General features: G+C 46.7%; 1 protein-coding gene across 6 annotated transcripts in view; it reads left to right on the forward strand.

Moving 5' to 3' along the window:
* LOC116854145 (POU domain, class 6, transcription factor 2) overlaps window positions 1-13351 on the forward strand; it is a 158176-nt gene that overhangs the window by 81628 nt on the left and 63197 nt on the right. The window lies entirely within an intron of this gene.

The following is a 13351-nucleotide window of genomic DNA, read 5'->3' on the forward strand; positions in this document are numbered from 1 at the left end:
AGAGAGAGAGAGAGAGAGAGAGAGAGAGAGAGAGAGAGAGAGAGAGAGAGAGAAAAGAAAGAAAGAGAGAGAGGGAGAGAGAGAGAGAGAAAGAGAGAGAGAGTCGGATCCTCGTGAGTGGTCAGATATGCGAGCACCATTTAATTAATGTCGCTTATTAGCATATAAACTCGTGCGTGCTGATGATGTAACCCGCCTCTGCCACGCCGCGCTTCTCCGTCGCCGGTCGGTCGGTCGGTCGTCGTAATGATCACGGAGTCGGTCGTTTCGCGGGCGGTCGTAGACTCCGACTCGACGGAGGAGTGGCCAGAGATGTGAAATGTCGTGGGGAACGCTCGAGGCAGTGGGCATTACGAAGCCCCTGGAGCACCCGTGGCCGGCAGCCACTAGTTACATTGTCTAAGGTTTCAATAACCTAATGAACCCCAACGCGCGCACCAAACCGACCGAACTCGCTCGCAGTCGAGAGGGAACGACACAGCGCTATGGGACACGGTTAATTAAATACAAATTAGAGCCAAGAATTGCAGCTGCGGGAGGTCGCCGCTAAAGAAAATAACGCCCTCGAAGGAGGACGAGCTCGCGGCTGCAAGCGATGAACGTTGTCGCTTGTGAGCGAAAATGCTGTCGTCGGAATATCGATCTCGAGCGATTTAGCAGCAGCTTCCGTCGTCCGAGGTGGACGGAGCGCGCGGAAACTTTGCAAGGTGAATAGGACGCGCTAAACATCACGAGCGGATATTAGCGACGGCGAACGCCGGAACAAAATACGTCAACCTCACTCCTCTAAGTTGCTCTAAGCTCAGTAAAGAGTCCGCGGAACGCGTAACGATCGCCCGTCCGATACGTGAAGTATTCCAGTTCGCGGAATCGCGCTTCGCTACTCCAAACGCTTCATATGGAACGATATCCCAAGAATCGCCAAAAGAGGACGAAAAGAACTAGCTAGTTTCTGGTCGATTTTACTGACCAGAAATTGGCCAGTTTGCTTCGTCAGTAACTCACCAGTTTCTGACTACATCCTGTCCAGTTCCTAATTTTTTTGTGAAAAGTTCTCTCTCTCTCTCTCTCTCTCTCTCTCCCGAATTCTTTTCACCTTTTAGATTCTTTTAGATCTCATGTTGTATAAAATATATATTTTATTATTTAATAAGCAATATAAAGATAATGTGAAATCTTGAACACTAACAATATGTTCGGACCAGTTTCTGGACAGTCTAATAATGAAACATTATTATCATTATTAAAAAATCCTAATTAATAAAAGCTGACCAGTTTCTGGCTAGTTGTTCCCAGAAATGTTTCTACTCGGGAATAACGTGGTACACGATTTTCCGGATTTGTTGGATGACCGCGAATCATGAGGATCGCGATCTGAACGGCGACGAGGACATGACATAAGCAACCGCATTCGTAACGCGTAAACGTAAGGAGCGTCGTTAGTAGGACGATTAAATTAAAATATTTGATTGCCAAAAGGGTCCTCCCGCTGTGCCCCCTGCAGCCTGGACGTGTCCGTATCGCGCGGGCTCTCTCGCCGAATTTGAAATGCTAAACAGCAAATACGCCTAATGAACACGTATGCTCGTCCGTGTCCGTGGGTATGTTTGTACCAACGGCGACATTACTGCCGGCGTATTTGCGTTGGCAAGGCCCCCGCGGATAATAGATTCATCCTTCACGCTTCTTAATTAGGAGTTAAGTTTTATTGGCCTTTAGCTCACTAGCAGCGCGTTCGCGCACCAGCATCAGCTCTCGCGCAAGTTAGAGCGTGTGTATATATATATATATATATATATATGTGTGTGTGTGTGTGTGTGTGTGTGTGTGTGTGTGTGTGTGTGTGTGTGTGACCGAATGATGCACACATGACCAATGACGCCGACGAATTATAAGTGACGCGTTGTTCGTGCGTGCCGTACCTCCATTTGCGTGTGCGTGTGTGCGCGACTACATCGGGTGTTCCATTGAAATTGAACTCGGGGCGACCTTGTACCGCATGAAGGTGTCGCGTAGTGTTCGCCTCTCAGCCAAGTCTGATCGTGATAATGAGGATAAGAAGGTATTACATGGGAAGTTGAGTCACTCGAGGAAGTCTCTTAACAATTGTGGCTACGCGCGGTATGCTCGATTATCATTTTTACACGTGTGAGCGAAACACGACTAGACATTTTAAATAGCGCCTTCCGATGCGCCTGTCGACATAAAACTTTGTCCTTTGATAAGAAATATTACGGATATGCTGTCAGGTATATATAATGATTTCCTTCTTCTACCTTCCCCCACCCTTTTTTTCCTTATTCCCGAATACTCTTAGTGACGTCGATCAAATGAATTTCAATGTAGAAGAACACAGATGCAAGCGCGTGCACGAGAAGTCTTGTTGAATCGATCCCGATTTATTTTCCATCCGTAAACACGTCGGACTTTTCGAGACGGCTCTTTCGTCACTTGGACGACCGCCGAATACGGGAAATGCACGCGAATCGACGCTTATCGGGGATGTACGTTCATTGGTAGACGTTATCGGCGCATTCCATGACTCTCCTAGTGATTCCTTGCGAAGGAAGGACGCTTTGCATTTCGCTCGTTCGGCTCGTTTTTGCAGGAAGCATCAATATTTATATTGCATAATGCATTCGTAATTGCCGCGTGTACACTCTATTTGTACTGATTTTGTAATGCCATGAAAATGTATGAAGCGATAGCTATTATTAGAAACTGGATGCAAAACTCACGGCAGCGACCAGGTTAACTAGGTGTAGACAGGTAGGTAAAGAAAGTAAATGAAGCGGAGAATGAGATTGCATGATTATCAAAGAACGCTCTTGCGTGAGAAATTTCTTTCTGCACTCGCGGCGTCCGTTAATGACGGCGGTAGAGTCTCTTTTGTGATGAAAGTCATGTAAACAAGTTCAATACGTATCATGATTTCGCGCACATGCATATCTCACTGTCAAAGGCTTTGTCGTCGCCCTTTATTATCGGGCTCTTACGTAAACAACGTCATGAGTCTATAAAAATTCTAATTGTTTCAACTTTAATTATCTCTTACGTACGCACACACGGAGGGAAAGGTTTGGTTGTATCAACGTGAAGTTCAGTTGCAATAAACGAACCGACGCGTTTTGGTGGAAGGTAACGACTTTTAAGACCAAATTTAGATCGTATAAGAACCACAGAAATTTTGTATCTTTCAATCATCATACATTGGTTTGTTTGGTGCGATACATTGGTCATTTCTGGGCAGTGCCATTTTTCTATCTATGTATGAGTAAAAGAGAACGGAGCAAAGCTTTTTCCCATTATATTATAGTTGTTGTACCTTCCAGTTCATCGTATATCTCTTAGTAACAAGACTGTTATCTTTGAGTTATATCCTTTTCAACGTCCAAAAATTATCCTTTAATAATAATGATAATTCTACTTGCACAATGCGCAACGCTTTTATTCTCTCAACTCATTGCATATTTAAGGTTTTTATTTTCTGTCCAAAATGTATTGTAGCCTTCAATTTTTGTAATGTTTTTTTTCAAAACACGTTTGACTGTTTTCCTAAAATAACCACGAATTATATACACACACATATGCACACATACACGGAAAGTTAATACAACCAAAATCTTTCCTCCGTGCACACTTGGACATATACGCGCGCACACCCTTTCTCAGGGAAATGACTAAAGTTCCTTGGCGCGTGTTGGACTTGTTGTTCATTGTCTGTTCGCAATATACAGATCGATATTGCCGACTCTTGGCGTACGTTAAAGCCAGGATTTGCTGCATCGCCGATTTCAGAGGCGCAACACGCGAATTTTTCACGTCGCCGCGCGGACAGTTGCATTTCGTCCGACGCGTGTTCGCACCGGCGGCGTAAGACGTTTCGGGAACTGTCCGAAACTGTCCGAAAGTCGAGCCGAGAAACGTCGGACGTCTCTCGGTCCGCAGAGGCGTGTCGGACGAAGCTGGACGGCCCTCGATTTATCGACAACCTGTACCGACGCGTTGTTAAGACCTCGTGGAAATGGCTCGCACAGTACAATCCATATTAGGAGAGACCGCTCTTGCTCGCCAGCCAAGATCTGGACGAGAGGGTTCCGTCCGAGGGTGAGTGGGCGGCGGGTGAAGCAGGAATAAGTTATCTGCAACTAGCAACCCTTCGGCTAAGTGGACGGTTCTCAAGCAGCACTATTCCGGTCCCGTTGTTCGTTCGACGAAACTTGATTAATGCCCGTAAGAGGACAAACTCGGCGGATCAAGGCATTGCGGCTATTCGACGATAATTAGAATCGACCATTCGAGACGATATTGACAAAGGCTCCGATCGGTTCTCGCCTGGTCGATAACGTCCGGAAACTACTTGGATCTGGCAAATAAGCCGCGGCACATAAACAACCGGCTGCCTTACCCTTTTTAACAAGCTGAATGATCGCGACATGCTCGACTCGCTCGGCGCTCACGTTCGGTGGCAAAGGGCTCGGGTTGGGAACCTATTTTCCCAAGAGGGCGGAATAAGGTGGAAGGAGAGGCTGAGGAGGGAGTCGTTGTGTCCAGTGTCTCGGCGTGCGGCCGCTGGGGTGGTTGTGGCCAGTCACGAGGGCGCATGGGATGGGGTTAGGTCCCTCTTGTACACGAGGCGAGGTTCGGACTTGAGAGATCAATAAACGACCCTCCAACCTGGACACTCGGCCCATCCCTCATCCTACCTACCACCACGTCGAGGCACCTTCAGTCCTACAGACACCGCGCAACGCACGTCATCGATAATCGCTCCTTTTACCACGAGAGATTTTCTTTAAATCGTCCCTTGGCTCGTTAATAATTTTTTTCTTCCATGAAAAAACAAGCAACTTATAAATAATGATATTGTTTCGTGACGCTGAAGTATATATATATATATAATATGTTCCGCAACACACTCGCTAACGATCCCCGCCGCTTCGAATGGGCGCTACTACTCTGGGTAATCTGTGCGCGATAAAAGAGTGTGCGTTTTCCCCCGTAGAATCCCGAAGGATCGCCGTACTTTGTTTCCTATCAATTTGCATAAGGGTGGCTAATGTAAGCAGAACTGTTATAGGGCGGATATTGCCCGCGGGTTCAGCGTACCTTGCGTCCGTGAATGCTTCTTAAACGATGAATGTTAAAAACAGCATAATCGAGCATAATAATTACGTTTCAAAGAGCGGCAATTTAAATACAAGCGCTGCTTGAATAAAATATTTCGCCCCGCGTCCACCGTTACCAAATATTAATCGCGGATTCTCGATAAGCTGCCGAAGCTTCTCCATTCTCTCTAATCATTGCGCTTTCGCGTTTCGTCCCTTGAAATACGGGCTTGCGTTAAAGCGGTGTCTAGCGCCACCAAAGACAGAGGGAGGACAGAGAATCGCAGCGGAGCTTCAGACTTTTACGATAAAGTCACGTAGATTCGATTCGGGTCCCCAGATAGTAGCAACTGGTGGTAGATAAAAACTACTCATCGTGATTTCTCGGGAATTCAGGATCACATTTCGTGCTTTTCTTTCACGATTTTATAATCGCGCATTTCTGCGCGAAAGTTCGTGCTTGAAGCTTTGACACAAAGTTAAAATTAAATACTCTGCTGCAGTAACGTGTCTTTGTTTTACAATTTGAAGAAACGGTATAAAAACACATGAATCTTTCGCAACGACAAAAGTGTAATACTTCTTTTTTCGCTATCGCGCCTCGTTCATACACCTAACTGAAACAGACCTCTCTTTATACCTTTGTATTTCTTTCTTTCTTCTTTTTTATACACGGGTGTCGCTTGTTACGTTCTCTAATCCCGTTTCGAGATCGCGGATACGGAGATGAGGAAGAAGCGCGCACAGGAGTCGGCAGGAGTTTGGGACTTTTACGGTCTGGTTGTTCGTGCTCGCGCTCTCCTCCACCTCTCTCGCTTCCTCTTACGCGGCTGAATCGAGAGGGGTTTGCGGATGCCGCGAGCAACTGGTGGTGGAAAAACACCCTCGTTCGCTCTCTCACCACCCCCTTAGCACCCTCCGCCACCGCCGCGCCCGGCGCCGCTGCCGCCGCCGCCGCGCTCTCTTCCATCTCCCTCTTCTTCGCCCACCCTCGTTCTCCCCGCCGCGATCCCACGACACCCACCTCCGGCCGACGGTGCGCACGATCTTCCACGACTCAAAGCGACTGCGATCCTTCGAGCTTTATGAACGCGTAAACGCTCGAGGGTACGCGACTCCCCGTGCGCGTACGTACGCCTGCCATACACGCGTACGGAAAGAAAGAGACAGCAGGGAAAAGTATACACATAGGGTGGCACGTGTACGTGTGCGGCTACACACACACACACACACACACACACACACACACACTAATTGCCGTAAGAAAGGGAAGGTTAAACGTTCCACTGGCGGCGACGACGATGACGACGACGACGACGACGGCGACGACGACTTTGGATGAAGTTCGAGGGGTTGGAAAAAGGAACCTCGTGCGGGGTTATTCAACGTTCGGGACGCGACGTCTATCGCCGTCCCCCCCGCCCCTCCCCTCCCCCCGCGTATTCTCGGCTCGTCGATTCAAAGGTCGTTACCCGTTTACTGTTCGCAGTTGCTCGTCTATTCAGCTTTATTGTTTCGTCGGTTTATTCGCACCGCCGTTTCAGGCCTTCCTCCGGTTAACCGCGTGTCGCGCGTACGTCGTGAACGCGCTCTCGCGCGCGTGCGTCGTCTCAGTATCTCGCACCGCGGTTTTCACGCGCTCACACGCCCGGCAATGCATGTGTGACATTCGTGCAAAGTTCACTCGCTGGATATTTACGCAAACGTCGCGACTGCCTGACGTTGAAAGGAAAGAGGAAGTCGCAACGAGATACTATTTTTCTCTTGCGCAGAGAAAAAAGTTTGTGTTAACGTAAAGTTTGGTTTTGATAAGCAACGTTTCGGTTGAAGGGCATGGCATTAGTTCTTAAGATTCAAATTTAATTTTAAGCAATGTTGTTAGAAAAAGATTGTACCGAATGTCGAACCATATAATGTGCCAAACCGCTGTTAGTCATTAATGTAATTACAGGTATGGTCACAATTGACCAAAGATGCTGTAACAAATCATTAATTGCAATGAATCTGATACAATTGTATCAAAACTGACAATACTGACTCTATATAAGAACCAAAAGTTCCATTTTCTCCGATCAAAACACGTTGGCTCGTTCATTACAACCAAAATTTATGTTAACACAACCATACGTTTTTCTCGGTGTTAACGAAATTAATACGCACCATCTTCCAAAGATCATAGGATGTAGGCGCGCTCATGACGGCCAAGACCCTTTCTTCCGAAGGTCCTGGCGAGGACCTAATTCCCGGGTGTTCATTAGTCTCTGCAATATTCACGGTCTAATCCCTCAGATCAGTGGGCTGTTGCCTAAGCCATCATTAAGACTCGAATAATTTAGGTTAACAGCAAATACAGCTGGCAGTAATCTCGATTTGCATTTCGTTGCTTGTTTGAAGATGCTGACCGTAAGGGTCTACGCAAGAATAAACATTTTGATGCGGAGACATCGGTCGCTTTCAGCGACGACCAGTTGTTTTCGCACCCAAAATTCCAAGGAAGCGTTTTTTGGTCAATTGGTCCATTTCTTAATGGATCAACGGGTACGCTTCCCACGCACCGCGTGTAATTTTAATTGTACAAACCATACGAGGCGAGCCGAGCCGAACCGAATCGTGAACACGGCGCATTCTGATATTACAAAGTGCTCTTCGATCTTCCGCGTATCTCGAATGCAAAATGACTGGGAAAACTGCTTTGAGTTTCGGCCGACGCATCGCGCGAAAACCAAAGAGGTCGCGCTCGATCGCCGTAGCCGTGACGGTGTTCAACTGATTGGATGTAAACAGACACCGGTGATACAGACGGAACTATTCCATCCATCGAGGTATCGATTTACTTGGGCGTATCTGCGGAAGCCTTAAAACCACGGTCGTCTAATTTGCCCGTCCGTCTGAAATTGCTTTCTTCGTATCCGAGGCCGAGGCACTCGGGCCGAGGTCCCTTCTGGACGTTGGTCGATCGGTCGCTTCTTGCAGTCGAGTTCCAGACTCCAGGGCCGGTTACAGAGCTGGCCGGGCAAATACAGGCTATGCATAACAATCGATCTCCCAGGAAACTATGGGGGCGGATGGTCAGCGGGCGGATAAAGCAGGGTGGTTCGACGTAAGGGGCGGCGGGGTAGCCACGAGGCAGCCAGACCGGCACAAGATGAGGGAAGTCTGAGATAGCCACTGGCCAACACCCCATCTGCTGCCCCTTTCGAAACCAGGTTATCCGTTCTACTCCCCGTTAGATTCGGATAGGAACTCCATTGAGCGTCTTTTACCATGCTCGTCGATGGAATCGTTAATATTCGAAAACTTGGAAGATTCAAGATCTCCTTTGAGTCGACTGAACATCTCGAGGCGCTAAGAAACTCGGAAAGTTTCGTGCGAAAACTTGCTATTTTGAAAGAAAGATTTAGCAATAACCATCAAGCCCGTATAATGGTTGTCGGATGCTTTGGTGAAACAGTTCCGATTAAACGTGTAAATAATAATCAAATAATTTAGTGATAATATTAACGAATAACTTTAACAAGGCTTAGTATCTGTTGCTAAGACTTGGTGACTATTACCGATATATATGGTATCATTAAACAATTTGTAAAACAAAACCATATTCTTTAATAATATTTACGATATTATAGGATAAATATACTAAATATTTTGATAATGTTCAAACTATGTTATTATTAATTATTACCACCTCATTTGGTATTTATTTACCATGCACTTAATTAATAATAAAGAATTTGCTTTGCTAATTACTTTATAATTACTACCAGTGACTATTATTACGTTTTATACTAATTATCAAATATTACACTGAAAGTTCAACCAAATACATTTATTAGCTGTTACAAGACATTTTTTCGACATGGTTTACAACGCGCTTGTGCGTCAATAAGGGTATCGTTGTTGGCACGGTCGATTTCGGTCTATTTCAGTCGATTTCGTGTCTCCGCTGTCTCAGAGCCAATAATATTTTCCTTACTTACATTCGACTACACTCTTTCGCATGCTTTTATGCGAAATACTGCGCTTCAAGATTCACATGTGGTGGGACATGAATCAGTCAAAATGCCGCACGTAAAACTCAAGCAAGACGTTTAGCCTGATATCGCTATTTCACGCAGATTGCCGCGTTTATCTCGCAAGTTTCCTTTTTCGAGATCATGTACGTACGTCAAAAGTTTTCTTTCGCGCAAACTTCGCGAGGGCACGTTCGCAGCCGGAGACGAGTAAAGCCATCGGTCAACCAGTATTACGGCATCTGCATGTTATTTACTCGCGAGCCACCGAGTACATTTGTTTGGATTATCCCTGAAATAAACCAGTGCCCATTCTGCCGCGCTATCCTCTCCGATTCCCCTCTCGCCAACGTTGGAGAGCAAGCTCCGAGGAAAGCAGATAAATGGTCCCAGTTTGTCCACTTTATGTGCAACTACATCATTCGAGAAACGTCGGGCTCGCGTCTTCGGCTGGACTTAAGATCTTCCTATTCTCCGGAATCTAAATTTTAAATTTAAAAAAAATGTTAAAATTTCTCGAGAAAGGAAAACAAATGCCGGATAGTCGTTGAAAAGAACACCTTGTCTCGCAGGTAACATTTGCGTAAATCCATCCGTTTCAAACGTAAATCAAGAAAGCCAATAAGTAACCACGCAAAATATCGGTTACGAAATACACGGTTCGATATCCACAAATGAGTCAAGAAATATGTCACTTTCATACCATTCTTGAAGTATGGAGTATTCCAATATTTCACATTTATGATAAGTCATGATCAGTTATAGATTGACTCTCGTTGTATTTCATTTATTATACATGCTTTCTAATTGAAAATTTTTACGATAACGAGATTATAGCTCAGGAAATCTTTGGCATGTGATACATATTTTCATATATTTCACGTTTTATGTGACATTTGTCCCAAACATTAAATGACACATGTCTTTTTCCATTCTTGTAGATGTTTTATTTTTTGTGAATTCGGTATATTTTTTGTGTATTAATTTTACCTTCGTAAAGTTCTTCTGTTAGATTGATTTTACAGTTTGTTCGATGGCTTGGTTCATTTGTAGACGTAGTATGTTTCGCAATCGACATCTTGCGTGGCTTCTTATTGACTCTTCTGATCTATGTTTAACTGTACATCTGAAAACCCGATAATTTATTCAATACTTCTTCTTTCTGCGATTCGTCATGCGCAATCGTGCGATTATTCCGTTTAATCATACAAACCAAATGCACAAATTACTAAATATAGAGAATGAAAATCTCCCTGAGTTGATCAAAAGTATGAATAACGTTCCACCGACTTCCTACTCAAGACACGTGACGCGATTTCTATCCGTCACGGTGCGACGATCATCATGAATGTGACCTTCTATTACGGGGGCCTCCATTAATATCGCATCGCGCGCGATGATTTGCAACTACTGCCCAATGATCGCTAATCGTTTCTGATGCTACTTTACGATGAGACGATGCTCGTGACAATTGCGCAAGAATCTATCATGGCCGACTCGCTGCCGCGAGAGAGCCGCGGATCGAAAGGAAACCATTCCCGAACGCGACTCGAAATCGTCTTCCTCACGTCCGCGTTGGGCAAACGCAAAAATATACGTCGTCGTCGTAGTTTCCTCCGAGTTTCGCGGAGATCGCCGGATAGCAAACAGCATTCCGCGACTACCCTAATCGGTATTCATCGAAATTCATGCGAGAGTCATACTTATATACGGCGACGTCCGTATACGTACGTGCGCATATGTAAGTGCGTACCTCTGTCCACCGTCGTGGCATCCACGCGATATTCGTAAATTTATGGCAATTCCGTCAATTAAGTCGAGTGAAGCGGAGTCATAACATAAATATGTAAACGGCCACGACGGGCTCCCTTGCGGCGGCCATATAAGCTGCGCTTGTCCATCAATGTCTCCGCGAAAGAGGTCCAACATGCTCGTAAATGCATACCCAACGAAATGCAACGGTCAGTGGCTATCATACGTACGTATGTACGTATGTACGTGCGGAGATCCGCGCGTCGCATAACTCGTCCGCGACACGGCCATGTGCGCTCGCGCACGCTCTCGCGAACGTGCGTGTCCGCACACACTTTATCGTCTACATAAAAATACGCGAGCAACCGCGCAGGAGGGACGCGACCAGCCAGTCAGCCAGCCAGCCAGCCAACCAGCTAGTCAGCCGGTTGGCTAGCTGACTGACTGACTGACTGACTGACTGACTGACTCGTGCATATTTTCACAGCGATTTAGCCATGAAACGGCTAAGACCGGCCTCCGTCAAACTCCCGATGCGGATCCTACGCGGCGAGTTAATTGAATTCCTGCGTCTTCTCGTTTGAAGCGAGCAATTAGCTAGGCGTTACAGAATCAAGCGGGAATAATCGGGCGATCATTCGCGAGAGAGGAGAGCGGACGGCGAAGGAAGCGATCTTTGTTTCCTTTCGAGTCCACTTTCGCGAGGATCTTGTTAAACTCGATACATTTCAATTGACACAGCCGTGTCTATTGTCTACAGAGTTATTGCGTCTCGCGGCTTCTGCACGATTGCGCGCGGGATCAGCGTTGCGCGCAATAATGCAAATTAGTATTCCTCGATTTCGATGGCGATTCCGATGCGCACAGAGGAATACGCCGTTTTGAAAGCCCTTTTCCTACCACGGTGTTTCCCATTTAAACTTCTTAAGCGATCTCTTAATTCGCTACCCCGATGGCGCGGCAGCTCGCCCTCTCGCCACCCGCCCGCCCGCCCGCCCGCCCGCCTGCTCGTTGTCCGTGCTATCCTCTCGACGTCTCTTAATTTCACGAAAACCCCCAGCCGGGTACGCCCGTCCCTGCTCGCTTTCTGGGGCGAATGTAATTAATGTTTAGCATCTACATTATTTGTTTAGTTTCATTTCATTATCTTCGGAGGCGTCGGGTACGACGATTTTATGCAAATAGAGCCGGGGAGACGAAGTTTCCCCACCCTCTGTTTTCGCTCGTCTCTCCACGCTTCACCTCTCTCTTTGCTTCCATCTCTCTCTTTCTCCTTCTACGAACACCGAGCGCTCTTATTGTCGTTGTTATTATTGCTATTATTATTGTTATTATTACAATCGCGACGACGATTACCATTATTATTTCGCCGGTGGCTTCGGTGCTCGAATAATAAATATCATTCATAATTCATTCCGCTTCTTTGCCGCTCATTAATCCCGTGATTAAATGTATCTCATTATTTAGAGAAGTCCGCCCGAGCTTTGCAGAAGCGGCAGAAGTGCCTTCGCGAACTTCACGATCGATCCCTTCGTTATACGGAGTTTCGTAACGAAAGAGAGACGGGAGAAGTCGCGAGGGCGCTTACATTTTTGTATCTTTCGCAACGAGACACGCGAGACGACCATTCGTTGAACGTCGAGTTGCACGGATAACGATTGATCCTCGCCGATTGATTTTTCCCCGTCGGGAAATCTTACTGCTCTCACGACACGTAAGAAGTAACGGCGTCATTGTGTCGGGTGAATTTCGCAGCGCGCTCAGCGCGCCGCATCAAAGTGAAATATGGATGTTTAACCGTGAAAAGAGAGATTACGGTTACAGCGATGAGAAACACACTCACGCATGCACGCTTCGCGTGCCAGACTCGCTCACTCGCTCGGTGAATCGCGCGTGCGCACGCTCTTGACGCGCCCGGTTAATGAGACACATTCACAAAGTTTGCCCTATGCCGAGACGAGCCGATTGTACGACGAGAATTAGCTTTTCAATTCAACCGTCCCGAGCCCGAGGAGAACTTACGGCACCAAAGTTCGACTGAATTTAAATACGTCGTCTGGATAAGTCGCGCGAGACGCTCGTCGACCCTCGTCGGCGCGCTCGAGTTTCGGCCACCCTTTGCGAGTCGGGAGTCGAGAGGAGAGCACCCTCTACGCCTGTTTCGCGAAATCATATTAATAGCGCGAAAAAGCCCTGATACATTTATCACGCAGCCGCGGTACGACTCGCGAAAAATATGTATCGTAGAAAGTTTATAGAAGCGTGATGAAAAGTCCGACAAATCTAATAAACAATTCGCGAGGCCGCGAGGCCGTAGATTGAACATTCGCTACACCGTTTCGATGATATCCTTCTGCGAATTCATTGAACCTCCCGGTGCAAGGCGCTCACGCGCGCATATTTCTTCGTGAGTTCCCTCGCGGGTCCACAAACGAGCGCTCTCTCTCTCTCTCTCTCTCTCTCTCTCTCTCTCTCTCTCTC

This window comes from Odontomachus brunneus, unplaced genomic scaffold (genome assembly GCF_010583005.1).
Source record: "Odontomachus brunneus isolate Ranch 3 - 2012 unplaced genomic scaffold, Obru_v1 Obru_scaffold_008, whole genome shotgun sequence".
Taxonomy (NCBI): domain Eukaryota; kingdom Metazoa; phylum Arthropoda; class Insecta; order Hymenoptera; family Formicidae; genus Odontomachus; species Odontomachus brunneus.